The sequence below is a fragment of the Hemiscyllium ocellatum genome, chromosome 22 (assembly GCF_020745735.1).
Source record: "Hemiscyllium ocellatum isolate sHemOce1 chromosome 22, sHemOce1.pat.X.cur, whole genome shotgun sequence".
In the NCBI taxonomy this organism is placed as follows: Eukaryota; Metazoa; Chordata; class Chondrichthyes; order Orectolobiformes; family Hemiscylliidae; genus Hemiscyllium; species Hemiscyllium ocellatum.
This window is the reverse complement of record NC_083422.1, coordinates 28,608,406-28,625,940: the sequence shown is the minus strand read 5'-3', so window position 1 is coordinate 28,625,940 and position 17,535 is coordinate 28,608,406. Positions and strand designations below refer to the sequence as shown.

Here is a 17,535-nt window from a genome sequence, read left to right as displayed (position 1 = left end):
ACAAAGATATGAATGAGGATTTCAGCAGCAGATGAGCTGTCCTGAGAGTGTATGTGAGCAATGCTACAATGGGGAAATAGGCTGCTACACTGCAAATATAAGGTCAGAAGCTCATCTATACATCAAATGTGACACTAAAGTTGAAAACGGATTTAATCGTAGATTTTTGCTGGGAGGAGGGGGTGGCGTAGGTATCTAAGGAATGGAGTTTGGAACAGCGATTGAAAACATTAGCTTCAGTCTTCCCAATAATGGCAAAATAAAGAAGTACTGAAAAGCCACGTAGCATCTAAGCTCTGCTTTGTAATGCTGATAACTAACTCTTTGGGATCTGTGCTGTTCTACTGTAAAACTAGGACTTGGACTTTTTCTCACTTCGGGAGACATGACTTGTGCACTGCTATAGTGCCATCCTTACCCGTCCTGGACTACATGTGATTCCATACCCACAGCAATGTGATTGATTCAGAACTGCCCTCTGGGCAATTAGAGATAGACACTGAATACTAGCCAGAGACACCCTCATCCCATGAATATTTTTTTTTAAAAATTGTACACCAAGCACAGGTGTGACTTAACATGCCAGTTTTATCTTTTTGTTTGCTGTTCACTGTACAAACTACTCTGGACTGGGTGGAGAGTTTGGGAGCACAGGCAGGTTTGGTAGAAGGCCCATCTCAGCTCACCATTTCTGTGCAATGTTTGACATCTGGCTAAACTTCACCCTCTCTCACCTTCTCCCCACTCCCATCCACTGTCAATGCCATCTCCATATCCCCATATATCTTCCATGCTGTCACTTAAAGTGAAGTCACAAATTGTAGGAAATTTGGCCGGCAAATTGAACTCAATTTCCCACAAGCTGCAAAATGAAGGGTTATTTAGATTTGTTTTGTTAAGAATGGCCAGGAATCCAAGAGTGTTCCCATGTACTTTTATCAAACTAGTGCACCTGACGGGGTCCCTAGGCCTATGTTTAATGTCTTGTCTAAAATGATTCAACAGTGTAACACACTCAGTATTGCACTTCAGACATCATTTTTTGTTCTCAAATCTCAATACACCATCTTCTGAGTTGGGCAGCTGATACTGGTCCAATATTTGCAAGCTCCAAGTGTTTCACATTTTTCTGAACATTTGCATTCATGTACAATAGAATTCACTCAATATAACTAGCCTGAAAAACTCAGCTAAATTGAAGGGGCCCACCCACCAGTACATGTTAAGTGGAGCTTTGAGTTATTTGGAGAGTCCCCTAGCAAGTCGAATAGTGTGGTGCTGGAAAAGCACAACAAGTCAGGCAGCGTCCAAGGAACAGGAGAATTGATGTTTTAGGCATAAGCCTTCATCAGAAATGTGCCCCAAATTCCTGATGAAGGGCTTATGCCTGAAACTGATTAGATTAGATTCCTTACAGTACGGAAAAACAGGCCATTTGGGCCAACAAGTCCACACCGACCCTACAAAGAATAAGCCACCCAGATCAATTCCCCTCTGACTAATGTACCTAACACTATGGGCAACTTATCATGGCCAATTCACCTAACCTGCACATCTTTGGATTGTGGAAGGAAGCCAGAGTACCCGGAGGAAACCCACGCAGACACAACGAGAATGTGCAACTCCACACAGACAGTCACCTGAGGCAGGAATCAAACCCAGGCCCCTTGCGTTGTGAGGCAGCAGTGCTAACCACTGAGCCACCATGCTGCCCGTCGATTCTCCTGCTCCTTGGATGTTGCCTGACTTGTTGTGCTTTTCCAGTGCTGCATTTTTCAACTCTGATCTCTAGCATCTGCAGTCCTCAGACTTCCTCCTAGGCCCCTATACGACCCAACCTTTCCTACAAATGTTCCCCGACAAGCAAATGAAAACAGTGACACAGTAAGTGTCACAGTAATGTGGAAACTGTCTTTGTTTTTAAACGTGTTTACACCTGAAAATGTCTGGACCCTATACAGGAAAATACATTTGACAACTGTTAGGAGTTAGCTCTCTAAAGCTGACATTCTGTGCTCAAACTTCCATGATGTACATTAGATCACCTTCAATTATATTACATTATAAAAGTTATATTATAGTTATCCATTCTAATTTTTTTTTTGCTGGAGAAAATGCCTGCTTATCAAACTTTTCCAAGATTTTCACAAACTTAATGGTGGAATATAATGCTCCTTAGTAAAGTCTGTGTTTTTGGCTTTGAACGAAGAATTTCCATTTGCTGTATGAACTTCAATTTGTCTCCAATTGCCAATACTTTTAACTTCCTCACAGGTTTAGTCATAGTGGCAGAGTTTCACAGGGAGTTCCTGATGTTGACTCGCTTATGATTTATTGCTGTAGTTTTGCCTATTTCTACTCCAGTTGCTTGGTGTTAGCTCAATGCAAACTTGTAGCAGTTTGGCTAATCCAATCTTACCAATCTAGAGCACTGCTTGATGACAGGCGGCCTTCGATTGCCCTTCCTGCAGGAATGGCTGACAACTTCAGCACAACTGAAAAGTCAGTTCGTCTGATTTATTACTCATCATGATTTAACTCTGTTGGCCTGATTGTAACTTGTTTGGAAGAATCAATAAAACACAGTTTTGTAATTGATAGAGACCCATTTTCTTGTGATGTTTACATATCCTACTTTCACTATATTCACTGCAGCCCGAACTTGTGATTAGGATTTTTCTTTTCATGTCAGTCATTTTAGATGTAGATCAGTTGGTGAACTGTGCTGTAATCTCTCCCTATATTTATTGTCCTTTCTATAATGTGCCCAAAAATGCACTCAACTTGAACAGCATCATAATCAATGTCTTGCATAAACTTATTAATTCGCTACTCTTATATTTAACTCTGCTATTAATATAATCTGAATCTCTGATAGTAACAGAAATGAGTGATTAGTTAGAACTTGTTTTAGTTTCTGATTATGTAATGTTTTCACAATCTCACCTTGTATTTGATTTTAATCAAGCACAAACTTGCTCACTGATTCATACAGTTGGGTTTTTTTTTGTCTGAGTCAACTGCACTCAGTTGTAGCACTGCAACTGTTTTTTTTTGCATTCTTATATTCAGTCAAGAAAAAGAGTTTTTGCCTCCTAAGTGCCTTCTGGTAACTGTTTTTGCAGTCTGTCACAGTGTCAGCCTTGGCTTCGTCAGTCGCCCTCTTGCTTATGAGTCAAACGGTTATCGGTTCATGTCCAGACCTGGAGACTTGAGAACAAAAACCTAAGCTGATAGTCCAGTGTAGTATGAAAGGAGTGCTGTATCTTTAGAATCAGATGTTAAACTGATGTCTCCTCTACCTGTCAGCTGGATCCTATGACACTAGTTTAAAGAAGAGCAGGAAAGTGAGAGTTTGCCCTGATGTTTATGTAAATAGTTATTCCCCAAGAAATGGATTGTCCTGTTGTCATGTACCTGGCTTTGGAAACCTACTGTCCACAAATTTGTTTTTTTCCTACAGTGCAATAGTAGTTACACTTCAAAAATGCATCAGTTGCTTTAAATTGCTTTGGAATATTATGGGGTCTGTTATTTAGATTTTGTCAAGAATTTGCTTTGGCTTTTTGGGGCGTTATTTTATAGATTAGGTGATACTGCTGACTCTTGTATTTGTGTTGACACATTTGGATATTTGGATTCCATAGAAACAGAATTAGAAGAATTCATAAATATCCTCAAATTGCAAACCTACAAAGAGCTTAAAACCAAAACATGCAAGGAATACATTAATTTCTTCAAAACTGGAGTATTTGAGTGACACAAAACACTCAGTAACAAAAGTTTTCTTTTTCCCAAAATAACTGATGGATTTAACACGCATGCACACATACAAACTATTACTGTAAGCACATCTTCCACAGACTGGTGAGGTCACAATGCATATTTGTACACAACAACAAATATTTTAACAAGGCAGTTGGTAGCCTGCTTACCACATTTCAGATCCTAATGTCAGATTAAATTAAATAGCTGACATGGCTTTTATTACAATACCCTCCACTATATACTTTTCCATTTAGTAGGTCCTGAACATGTACAGGCTTGAGATAGACGTTCCATATTTATTTGCAAGGTATTCAAGAGCACAGTGATTCAATGTATCCTGGCCGGAAGCCCATCTCTGTCTCTCTCCCTCTCTCTCTGTCCTGCAGAGCCTCCTCTTCCCATCCCACCTCCTCATGTAATTTTCATTTTCTGCATTCCTTCCTTGGAGCCTCTAGCCCATCACCCTCCATCCGCCGACCCCCTCCCCCGCCAATCTAGCATGATTTATGTGTATGCATCATTAGATACATATTTGAAGACAGAGTATGGATTTGACTTCAACATTGATGGAAATAGATACAAAGTTGAAGCTTTTCATTTTGCATTTATCAGGATTAATGTACACAAAGCCAAATTTGGAAAGGAAAAGCAGTTTAGAAAGTATGATCAAAACATCACTCTGTAAATCATGCAAACTTATGAAACTGCCTACAACCACTACTTTTGATAAAATATCCAGTTTACCTCACATTACCCTGGAGAATGAATGCATCTCAAAACTTTAAAAATTAGCAGTTTCAAGCTGATACTTTGGAATAAATGTACAAGTGGTTTTCTCCATTAAGAGGAAACTGCCATCAAGCCCAAAAGGCAATGTAAATGCCTCATAAATGAGTAGTTGTGTTATGTATAGATGGTATGATGCCATTTATGCAGGCTGTATATTTCAATGACTGCCACACTGTGTCAAACAATACATGCCTATGACCATTCACAGAGGGCAGTGCACCAATTGGGTTTAACCAGTCCTTGCTTGCAAACCTCAGAATTGCATTTGGGACACAGTGAGGACTGTAGATGCTGGAGATCAGAGTGCGGTGCTGGAAAAGCCGGTCAGGTAGCATCCAAGGAGCAGGAGCATCGATGTTTCGAGCATAAGCCCTTCCTCAGAAATGAGGCAGGAGAATTACATGTGCAACATTAGTTGTGATTCTGCTTTTGGATAACACTTAGCACTGACCAGATTATTTGGTAAGAATTATGCCTTATGCCAATTTGAGTTTCTCAGTTTGGCTTGCAGCATGATGTATTTACACAAGCAGGTAAGTATCAGCACACAGGACTTTGTTCCTTTTGCTACAAAGAACATTGCTACAAGCAGACAGTGCAATGGAGACTGCATTTCCTTTGGCAACACACTGACCAATCAGTATACCTCCCAGGTCCAACTATTTGCTTTTGCTGCAAACTAAGATTCACAGCTAATGTTTTCTGCTGCATCCCTAAGCCATCCAAGGTAACAACAATTAGCACCCTCTTCTCATTCTAGAGAAATTGGTGTACCCTTTTCAACTTGGGATTCTTGCATGTCAGTTCTGATAACTGCAAGGTGAAAAACTTTCACTTTGTGTCTCATTTTAGCTATGTTTAAATTCTGTACTACTAAGCAATTATTTGGCTTCAATTAGCTCATTCAACTAACCTACTCTTACAGGGATGTTGTGTGTACTGTACAGAAGGCCTCCTGGCAGCTGTGAAATCAAACTGCAGCAAAATTAAGTGCTTTCAGGAAAGTAGGAGAGAAAATTAGCAACAAAAGCAGTTTTAAAGCATTCAAATGTAGTTACAATCATTTTGGCCTCAAGCTAATAGCAGGAAGCTGCACTCTCACGAAACTTGGTCAGAGATAAGTTAAGGGATTAAGAACGAAGTGAGACTCTAAGTGATGCAGTATTTTGTGGTGCCTAAGGCTAATGAAATTGAATATAAAGACTCAAGTAAATTTAAATTATAATTATGATCTGTACAGCCAATATTTAAAGCCTATTCAGTCGCAGCACTGCAAACCAGGAATCATACAAAAATGTTACAAAGTTGACATGACCTTAGCACTTAATTATATTCTGCAACAGGAAGCGTACAAAGATTCTTCAATGCTCCAGAGTTCAATTTGGTATTCAGATCACTTTTCTTAATTTGCATTTTTATTTTATTCAGTACGTGCACCATGTCCTGTTAGTCGCCTACAAAAGAATAAACACCACTCTCACTATCACTGTACCATATCCAACTACACCGATGGGAAAGTGTTTCCTAGGTAACAAAATGCCAGTTAGTCTTTTATGTCACTGCTGCAAGGCTTTAATTGCTAGCATTATTACTTCACCTGCAATTGAAAATGGTCCATTATTTTGTTAGTAAACTAAAGATAAATTAATTAGATATTGACAATTAATCACTCATAACATTGTAACATGTAACAATTTGCACTATTGAAGTGGAGATAAAATATTATATGTGAATAGACATAAAACGTTTTGAAGCTTAAGTTGTGCTTACGTCTTTGATTATCAATGCACATCACGGGACATATTTTAGCAGGTCCTAGGTGACACACCCCAGGGCATTGCACAGCTTGAAGGGAGAACTTACTGTTAAATGTAACAGCTCAGCTTGATCAAAAATTTCATGCTGATGATTAGGTGTTAAAATGCCTCCATAATCAGTTCAAAATTCAATTCAAGAGGAATGGCTCACACTGCAGCATTGACTATAAAGGATATCCGTAATGTACCAAAAGGTTGAAGTGCCCTGTGCAAAGCTGAGCCATGTAGACGAAGAACTTCTTGTGTTACTTTACAATTTGCCTTAGTTGCTTTAACCCTTGGTAATTAAAAGTCCTTGAATTTTCTGTAAAGTCTCAGAGGAAACCGGGTCAGGATTTCAGTTCCTGACCGTTTCAGAAAAGGTCCTGTTGGCAACATGATAGCATTAATACTAAGATACAATCAGACTTAGCTGCCCTTTCCTTTGCTTTCAAATAGCTCACTATGAGTCACTGTCAGTGCTTAAATGTAGATAATATCATCACCCAATTGCTGTTAGCATTTAGGAGGACAGTATCTCAACACAAGCGTGATTGCTTAAGGTGGGGGGAGGAATTAGCAAGAAAGTAAGAATGTAAAAACGTATGAAATAAGGTCATATCAGATAGTTTGCCTGATTTTGCCAATCATCTCGCTCAATTTAATTATACAGCAGACTAAATCTATTTAGACTAATAGACAGTATTACCACTAGTAAGGGATTTGCTCATCCCATAAGCAATATGTGTTTTCATAGATCATGAATCAGTGATGGTTTGTCCTGTTGTCAAAAGCACTGATTCAGGTGCCCCAGTCTATATTGTGTATATTTGGCCTGACAACTCACTTTGCAAAACTGATATGATTTAAAAATAAGGAATCACTGCAGCAAGCCGGTTAGCTACTTGTACAAAAACTGGAGCCTTCATGTTTTAATCTGTGCTATTTTAAAAGTGGTGTTTACTTTAAATGAATTATTGCTGGTATTAAAATAAGGGCAATCTGGACTAGCAAGTCCAATGTACCAAGAGGTATCCAGACCTGAGGAGGCTTTAGCAGATTTCCCAACAAATACTTGTTTCCTCGACTGAAGCTGCACCTCTTGCAGCTTATAAGTCCATGACATCAGAGGCATTTGATGATTCATGAGCTGCAAAACACTGCCTGGCATCGTAAAAATGTTAATAACTGTGTGCATCATATTAGGAATAAAATATTAACAAAGAAAACTCCTTCCCTTTATTCATAGCCAACAAGGAAGATTATAACAGTGCTATAGGAGAACATATATTTTGCATTGTGCAGGAGATACTAATCTGGTAAAAAATGGAGCTGACTACTTAATCATAGAAATTTCAGCACAGAATGAAGCTATTTGAATCATTGTGCCCATGTAATTGCCAGTTTCACATCCGAGCTATCTAGAGACATGCATGTTTCACATCTAAAACTGCAGGCAATTAAAGCTTCACAGATCAGCTTGTCTTGTTGCATTCTGTTTCCTGTTGCTGGTGGCTCCAAGGCAGAACTTTTTTCTGTTACAGTGTTCTGTCCAACTCATCATCATTGTCTTTTCAGGTGGAGCCTTTGTGGTGGAGCATGCAGTGCACAGCACAATTTATCCCATTGCCTCAGTTTATCAGACAAAATTTTCAAAATGTTGTCCTGTTGATTAAAGTGTGGCACTATGATGTCAGAAACCAGGGAAGTAACAAATGATTCAGAAGTAAACAATTTAAAATTCTTATCTCATCCTTGAATAATTCTGATTTCCCTAAAGCACCAGTATCAGCTCCCAATGAGTCTTCCATTAACATACAAAATCCTGTGGTAGGTGGTCTTCACAGCATATGCTTAGTACGAAAGAAGGGAAAGAATGTATAGCAAACTGGCTGATGCTGCAAATCTCACCAAAAGGTGATTGAAAAATCATAAGTTTAGAGCCGTGGCAATTTGAGTGAAATAAAAGAACTGCCGATGTTGGAAACTGAGAGAAAAAACAGAAATTGCTGGTGAAACTCAGGTCTAGCAGTATCTGTGGAGAGAAAGCAGCGTTAACATTTTGGGTCCAGTGACGCTTCTTCAGGACTGACGATAGCCAGGAAGGGGTTGAGGGAGGGTGGGGTGAGTGTGTGATTGTAAAGAAGTGAGAGGATATGTGGAGGCTAAGCCCCCAGAGGGAGAGAATGGCAGGCAGACGAAGGGATGGATAATGGGTAAACCATGGAGAAAGAAGAGCTGCTAATTGAAACCATAAATAGGTGAAAATGGGTTGACCGTGCTGCAAGCAGCACCTGTGACTACAGGGTGTCACAGTGGATAAAGGACATGGAAGGTGGTGTTCAGAGTGATATTGAGTCCTGAAGGCTGCAGGATCCCCAGGTGGGAAACGAGATGCTGCTCTTTCCAGATTTAAGAGTTGCTGGATCACTGCAGCAAGTCTGAGACAGAACTGACAGCCAGGGAACACAGTGGTTGCGTTGAAGAAGCAGGCAACTGGAAGCTTGGGTTCTTATTTGCAGACAGAACGTAGGTGTTCTGTAAAGCAGTAACTGGTCTGTGTTTCATCTCCCCAGTATAGAGGAGACCCATATTATGAGCATCAGGAGTAGATAGGAGTGAAATGCACTTAGCAAGAGTGATATGGTGCCTGATGCGAATGGTGTTCTCATGAATGAAGGGATAATGAATTCTATACGCTTACTACTATAATATGACTCCAATAGATAAGAAGACTTTGCTGTTTTCAGTTACTTGTTGAATGAAAATTGGGTTAAATTTTAAGCCCATTTTATACTTTGTTCATAGCTGTGGAAACTTTTTCTACTGATTGTACTTTACCCATGTAGCACAGGAAGTTGAGGAATAGGAACATCAATAGGCTTTAAAATGTACTTGATCATTCAGTAATATCATGACTGGTCTGACCTTATTCTGAACTCTACTTTCCTGCTTCTTAGCAGCATCCCGAACTGCCATATAGTTCAAAATTTTATCTCAGCCTTGACTACCTACTGAACAACTGAATCTAAACTTTGATTAATGCGCACCCCCTGGTATTGTTTGTCGAATTGAAGCTGGATATGCTGTTGTTGATCCTGTGTAGTATTCTGAAACAAAATGTATGAAGCTTTTAAGAGGATTACATTGCTGTGGTCACATTGTACACTTAACCGTTGGGGTAAAATGAGAAATTCTCTTCAATGGGAGTGGTTGGGAACTGAGTAACTATTTTGGAATTCTCTGCTTGGGTAAGAACGATGCTTTATCAGATCTGTATTTTTATCTGAAGTCATCTGTACAGGAAGGCAACAAATAAATTCAGCCTTTAAAATGGAAGTTTATATTTGTCTGAGAGATTTGCTCTATCAAAGCTGCATCTAAATTGCATTAGTGGAATTTATCACAGTAATTAGGCAGATATTTCCATAAGACCATAAGAAATAGGAGCAGAATTAGGTCATTTGGCTCATCAAGTCTCCTCTGCCATTTGATCATGCTGATATCTTTCTCAATTCCATTTTTCTGTCTCCTCCCCAAAACCCTCGATCCCCTTGTCAGTCTTAAATACACTGAATGACTGGCCTCTACAGCCCTCTGCAGCAATGAGTTTGACCGATCAACCACCCTCTGGCTGAAGAAATTCCTTATCATTTATATTCTAAAATGTTGTCCCTTAACCCTAAGGCTGTGCTCTTGGGTCCTCGTCTCTCCTGCTGATGGAAACATTTTATCCACATCCATACTAGTCAGGCTCCTCCATATTCCTTACGTTTCAGTGAGATCCATTTCATCCTTCTAAACTCTGTATAGACCGAGTCCTCAACTGCTCCTCATATAAAAAAGCCCTTCATCCCTGGAATCTCCTTGTGAACCTCCTCTGGATTCCCTCCAATGATAGCACATCTTTCCTTAGATACAGGGCCCAAAACTGCTCACACCAGGGCCTTATACAGCCTCAGTAGTACGTCTCTGCACTTGTATTCTTAGAATAATGCTAATAATGCATTTGCCTTCCTATCTGCCAACTGAACTTGCATGTTAACCTTAAGAGAATCCAGAACTAGGATTCCCAAGTCCCATAAGACATAGGAGTGGAAGTAAGGCCATTCGGCCCATCGAGTCCACTCCGCCAATCGATCATGGCTGATGGGCATTTCAACTCCACTTACCCGCATTCTCCCTGTAGCCCTTAATTCCTTGTGACATCAAGAATTTATCAATCTCTGCCTTGAAGACATATAGCGTTCCGGCCTCCACTGCACTCCACGGCAATGAATTCCACAGGCCCACCACTCTCTGGCTGAAGAAATGTCTCCGGATTTCTGTTCTGAACTTACCCCCTCTAATTCTAAGGGTGTGTCCACAGATCCTAGTCTCCTTGCCTAACGGAAACAATTTCCTAGTGTCCACCCTTTCCAAGCCATGTATTATCTTGTAAGTTTCTATTAGATCTCCACTTAACCTTCTAAACTCCAATGAATACAATCCCAGGATTCTCAGCCATTCCTTGTATGTTAGACCTACCATTCCAGGGATCATTCGTGTGAATCTCCTCTGGACACGCTCCAGTGCCAGTATGTCCTTCCTGAGATGTGGGGACCAAAACTGGACACAGTACTCCAAATGGGACCTAACCAGAGCTTTGTAAAGTCTCAGTAGCACAACAGTGCTTTTATATTCCAACCCTCTTGAGATAAATGACAACATTACATTCACTTTCTTAATCATGGACTCAATCTGCATGTTTACCTTTAGAGAATCCTCGACTAGCACTTTGACCCATTGAATGGTCCCTTTGACCATTCAGATTTCTGAAGCCTTTCCCTGTCTAGAAAATAATCTATTTAAATATTCTCCCTACAAATTTACAAAATCTCACTTTTTCATACTGTATTCCATCTGCCACTTGATTGCCCATTCTCCTAGTCTGTCCACGTTTTCTTGTAGTCTCTCCACTTCCTCACCACTACCTGCCCCTCCACGTATCTTTTGTCATCCACAAACTTAGCAACAATCTCTTCAGTTCCTTCATCCAGGTCATTAATGTATAATCATAAACAATTATGGTTCCAAAACTGACCCCTGCGGAGCCCCACTAGTCAGCAGTTTCCACCCCTTTATCCCACTGTCTGCCTTCTGCCAGTCAGCCAATCCTTTTTCATGCAATACTTTGCCCCTAACATCCTGGATACTTAACTTATTCAGCAACCTCCTGTGTACCACCTTATTGCAGGTCCTCTGTAAATTCAGATAGATCATTTCCACTGATTCTCCTTTATTTTTTAACTTGTTTCCCTCCTCAAAGAATCTTAACAGATTTTCAGGCATAACCTCCTCTTGACGAAGCCATGCTGACTCAGCCCTATTTTACCATGTACTCCACAATCTCATCCCAAAAGTAGATTCTAAAATCTCACCAATAGCCGAGGTCAGGCTAACCAACCTATACTTTCCTGTCTTCCAATTCCTTCCCTCCCTTAAACAGGGGTGTTACAATAGCCGTTTACCAATCGTCTGGGACCTCCCTGACTCCAGTGATTCCTGAAAGATCACTAATGTTTCTACAGCCTCCTCAGCTGGGGTGTAGTCCATCTGATCTAGGTGGTATATCCACATTCAGACCTTTCAACTTGCCCAGCACCCATTCCCTAGTGATGGCTCCTAATTCTTTTGAAGTTCTATTTGTTGCATGTGTCCACCATTATGAAAACTGATGCATAGTAACTATTCAATTCTTCTGCCATTTCTTTGTTTTCTATTATCATTTTTTCATTACAACTTCTCCAACCTCATTTTCCAGTGGTCCACTGTCCAATCTTGCCACTCTTTTAGCTATTAGACATCTTAAAATAAACCTCTTAACATCTTCTTTTGTATTACTAGCTAGCTTACTCTCCTATTTCATCTTCTCCCCTTTTATTTTAGTTTTAGTTATCTTCTGCTAATTTTTAAAGGCTTCCTAATCCTCTGGCTTCCCACTAACCTTCACTACATTGTATGCTTTTCCTTTGTTTTGATGCTGTCCCTGACTTCCCTTGTCAGCCATGGTTGCCTCATCCTCCCCTTTAGTAATTTTCTTTTTTCTTGGGATGAGTTTCTTGCTGTCTCTCCCAAAGTTACACTTACAAACCCCTGTCATTGCTGCTCTATCATCGTTTTTGCTAGGCTCCCCTTCCAATAAACTCTGGCCAGCTTTTCCATCATGTCTTTGTGATTACCTTTACTCAGTTATAATACTGTTCCATTTGACTCAAACTGCCAGGTGAATTCTATCATTATTATGGTTGCTGGCCCCTAAGGGTTCCATGACCTTAAGCTCCCTCATCAAGTCTGCCTCATTTCACATCACCAAATCCAGAATTCACCGGCTGCTCCAAATTTAAAAATCTCATAGACTTTCCATAAATTCCTTTTGTTGAGATCCACTAACAATCTAATTTTCCAGTCCACTTACATATTGAAGTCCTCGTGATTATTATGATAGTGTCTTTCTTACATGCCTTTTCTATCTGCCGATTTACTTTTCTTTCCCACATTCTGACTACTGCGAGGATGCCTGTATCCATTTCCCATCAGGGTCTTCTTTTCTTTGTATTTCATCAACTCTACCCACATAGCAAGAACGAAGGCATAGAATCTATCAATTTAATTTAATTTCTTACTAACAAGGCAACCCCACACCCATTTGCCAGTCCTTTTGAGTTGGGTGCATATCCTTTGAGATTTACTTCACAGCCTTGATCCCCTTGCAGCCACAACTTTGAGATAGCAACAGCATCGTACCTGCCAATTATAATCTGTGCTACAAACTAATTTCCTTTTGTTTGGATTTAAATATAATAGCTTCAGTCCTGCATTGACTACACACAGCCCCCATCTCATAATTGTCCCCTATTTGCTGTGCCAGAAGTTAGATTCTGAATCTTCCAAACTCTCTGACCTGTTGTCTGTTTTGGAAACTTTTTTAATGACCTCTTCTGAGTCTTCTTGCCCTTGAATTTGCCATAATATTTGTCTTACAGTTTTGGATATTCTTGCTCTGAGTGGATGAGAGTCGGGGCCGCAGGGAGGATGTGAAAACAGACCACACACCCATTTGCCAACATCACTTGTGTTTGAGCCGGTTTCTCCCACACCAATTATTGAGCCACACATTTATCTCTTTAATCTTGCTGACCCTGTGCCAATTAGCTCCTGGCTCAGGTAGTAATCTGGAGATTATTATCTTTTTGGTTCTGCAATTTGTGTTAGCCCCTAGCTGTTCATAATCCCTTAGCAGAAACTCTTTCCCCTTTCTATCTATATCAGTGGTATCTACATGGACCATGATAACTGGACCTTCCCCTCCCACTCCTGAGATCCTCAACCTGGGCTCTAGGCAGGTAACACAACCTCAAAGACTCTTGATCCTGACCTTGGAGAATGGTAGCTATTCCCCTGACTATATACCCAATTACATCTACATTTCCCTTTTCCCTCCCCCTTAAGTCACTCTGTACTTCGGTGCTGTGGTCTGTTTTCACATCCTCCCTGTGGCCCCGACTCACATCCACTCAGAGCAAGAATATCCAAAACTGTAAGACAAAGGTTAAGGGCTGAAGCTCCTTCAGTACTACCTCCTGGATCCTCTACCTGCTTCACTTGTCCTGTCCCTGACCATTGATTGGATTTGGAGTAGTTAATCTAAGCGAAGTGATTGCCTTCTGAAGCACAGTATCCAGGTAACTCTCCATCTCACTAATGTGTCAGTGTTTTGAAGCTCAGACTGCAGGTCATCAACTGTGGGCTGGAGTTCCTCAAGCAACCAACTTCATTGCAAAATATCCCACTACAGTTAGAATGAATGGTATTGATGTATCAGGACTTTAAATGTTGACGTTTATTGATTCTTTAGTGTTAACTGTTGCATATAAAAGCATGCAAGCGGAGGCTGCATTTTGATCCTGTCACTAATGCTTTTGCTGAGTTTGGTTACCATGACTCCCATCCAAATGATTTTAGAGAATATGTAATAATAAGGCAGGAACAATTCGGGATTTCTGTCACATGTTGGTGACTCTGTGTAGTAAGGTCTCCTTTCTCGGTTTCTTGCAACATCTTAACTTTAAGTCCTTTATAACCCACAACAGTGGAAGTCAAATAGCAAAGCCTTCTGGTAACCCAATGTTGGTTACTATTCTGTCCTGTGGTGACCAATTCAGGATTCAATATTGAGAACTTGTAACATCATGTGTAATTGTTACACAGTGCTGAGTTTAGAATATTGATTAGTGGTCACTGGTTAGCACTGCTGCCTCACAGCACCAGGGTCTCAGGTACGATTCCAGCCTTGGAAGACTGTTTGTGTGGAGTTTGCATGTTCTCCCTGTGTTTGTGTGGGTTTTCTCCGGGTGCTCCAGTTTCCTCCCACAGTCCAAAGATGTGCAGATCAGGTGAATTGGCCATGCTAAATTGCCCATAGTGTTAGATGTATTAGTCAGAGGGAAATGGGTCAGTGTGGACTTGTTGTGCCAAAGGGCCTGTTTCCACACTGTAGGGAATCTAATGTAATCTAATCTCATCAAGGACAACGAGAATCTAGGGAAAGTATATTCCTGTTAGTGTGAAGGGAAAGACTGGTAGGTATAGGGAATGCTGGATGACTAAAGGGTTTGGGTTAAGAAAAAGAAGGAAGCACATGTAAGATAGATCGAGTGAATCCTTAGAGTATAAAGGCCGTAGGAGTATACTTAAAAGGGAAATCAAGAGGGCAAAAAGGGGACATGAGAAGATTTGGCAAATAGAATTAAGGAGAATCCAAAAGGTTTTTATAAATACGTTAAGGACAAAAGGGTAACTAGGGAGAGATTAAGGCCCTCAAAGATCAGCAAGGCAGCCTTTCTGTGGAGCCACAGAAAATGGGAAGATACTAAATGAGTATTTTGCATCAGTATTTACTGTGGAAAAGGATATGGAAGATATAGAATGTAGGGAAATAAATGGTGCCACCTTGCAAAATGTACAGATTACAGAGGAGGTAGTGCTGTTTGTCCTGAAACGCATAAAAGTGAATAAATCCCCAGGACCTGATCAGGTGTACCCTAGAACTCTGTGAAAAGCTAGAGACGTGATTGCTGGGCCTCTTGCTGAGATATTTGTATCATTGATAGTCACAGGTGAGGTGCCGGAAGACTGGAGGTTGGCTAACGTGGTGCCATTGTTTAAGAAGGGTGGTAAAGACAAGCCAGGGAACTATAGACCAGTGAGCCTGATGTCGGTGGTGGGCAAATTGTTGGAGGGAATCCTGAGGGACAGGATATATATGTATGTGGAAAGGTAAGGACTTATTAGGGATAGTCAACATGGCCTTTGAATGGGAAATCATGTCTCTCAAACTTGTTTGAGTTTTTTTGAGGAGGTAACAAAGAGGATTGATGAGGGCAGAGTGGGAGATATGATCTATATGGACTTCGGTAAGGCATTTGACAAGATTCCCCATGGTAGACTGATTAACAAGGTTAGATCTCATGGAATACAGGGAGAACTAACCATTGGGATACAGAGAATTGGCTCAAAGGTAGAAGACAGAGGGTGGTGGTGGATGGTTGTTTTTCAGACTGGGGCCCTAAGACCAGTGGAGTGCCACGAGGATCGGTGCTGAGTCCACCACTACTTGTCATTTACATAAATGATTTTGTTGCAAGCATAAGAGGTACAGTTACTAAGTTTGAGCTGACACCAAAATTGGAGGCGTAGTGGACAGCGAAGAGGATTACCTCAGATTACAAGAGGATCTTGACCAGATGGGACAATGGGCTGAGGAGCAGCAGATAGAGTTTAATTCAGATAAATGTGAGGTGTTGCATTTTGGGAAAGCAAATCTTAGCAGGACTTAATGGTAAGGTCCTAGGGAGTGTTGCTGAACAAAGAGACCTTGGAGTACAGGTTCATAGCTCCTTGAAAGTGGAGTCACAGAAGGCATTTGGTATGCTTTCTTTTACTGGTTAAAGTATTGAGTACAGGAGTTGGGAGGTCATGTTGCAGCTGTACAGAACATTGGTTAGGCCACTGTTGGAATATTGCGTGCAATTCTGGTCTCCTTCCTATCGGAAAGATGTTGTGAAACTTGAAAGGGTTCAGAAAAGATTTACAAGGATGTTGCCAGGGTTGGAGGATTTGTGCTATAGGGAGAGGCTGAACAGGCTGGGGCTGTTTTCCCTGGACCGTCTGAGGTTGGGGGGTGACCTAATAGAGGTTTACAAAATTATGAGGGGCATGTATAGGGTAAATAGGCAAAGTCTTTTCCCTGGGGGTGGGGTGTCCAGAACTAGAGGGCATAGGTGTAGTGTGAGAGGGGAAAGATATAAAAGAGACCTAAGGGGCAACTTTTTCACGCAGAGGGTGGTACGGGTGTGGAATGAGCTGCCAGAGGAAGTGGTGAAGGCCCTTTGGGGGAAGGTTGGGGGGACGTGTGGGCACATATTTTACAATTAATCTCCTGGGGGAGGATGATGCGATATATCTGGAGGTTCGTGGGTGGAAGGTGAGGACAGGGGGGTTCAATTTTCTTCAACAGTAAAGCTAGTTAGGTTAGCCCATGCATTTTGTCTCTCATTTTGGTTTGCCAAAGTTCAATTTCATACTCAATGTGAAACTATACTCAGTGAAAGAAGCAAGTGAAGTAATCACTTACTGGTTTTCCTGAAGTAATGTGAAGTGGTCTCGACCTTTATATTTAACATTAAGAGTTCTGGTTACTCAGGCAACTCATTAAGAAAATCTACATTCTCATTTACTCACATTTGGAAAACTGTGGACTTAGTAGTGATAGGCAGCATGGCTTTGTGCGGGGAGGTCATGTCTCACAAAATTGATTTGAGTTTTTTGAGGAAGTGACAAAGTTGATTGAGGGCAGAGCAGGACATGCATTTTAGCAAGGTCTTTGACAAGTCCCTAATGGCAACAGATATAGAAGATGAAGTCACATGGGATCTACATTGAACTGGTAAGATGGATACTGACCTGGCTTGGTCATAGAAGGCAGAGAGAAGTGGAGGAAGGATACTTTTCTGACTGGAGATCTGTGACCAGTGGTGTTCTGCAGGGATCAGTACGAGGATCACTGTTTTTTTTTGGAGGGGAATGTAGGTGGTCTGATTAGTAAGTTTGTAGATGATATGAAGACTCGGGGGTGTGGGGT

At 40.9% G+C, this 17,535-nt stretch overlaps 1 protein-coding gene across 7 annotated transcripts in view; it reads left to right on the top strand.

The window, feature by feature from the left end:
• Positions 1–17,535, top strand: part of ptprea (protein tyrosine phosphatase receptor type Ea) — a 270,285-nt gene that overhangs the window by 131,494 nt on the left and 121,256 nt on the right. The gene's annotated exons all lie outside the window — the stretch shown is intronic.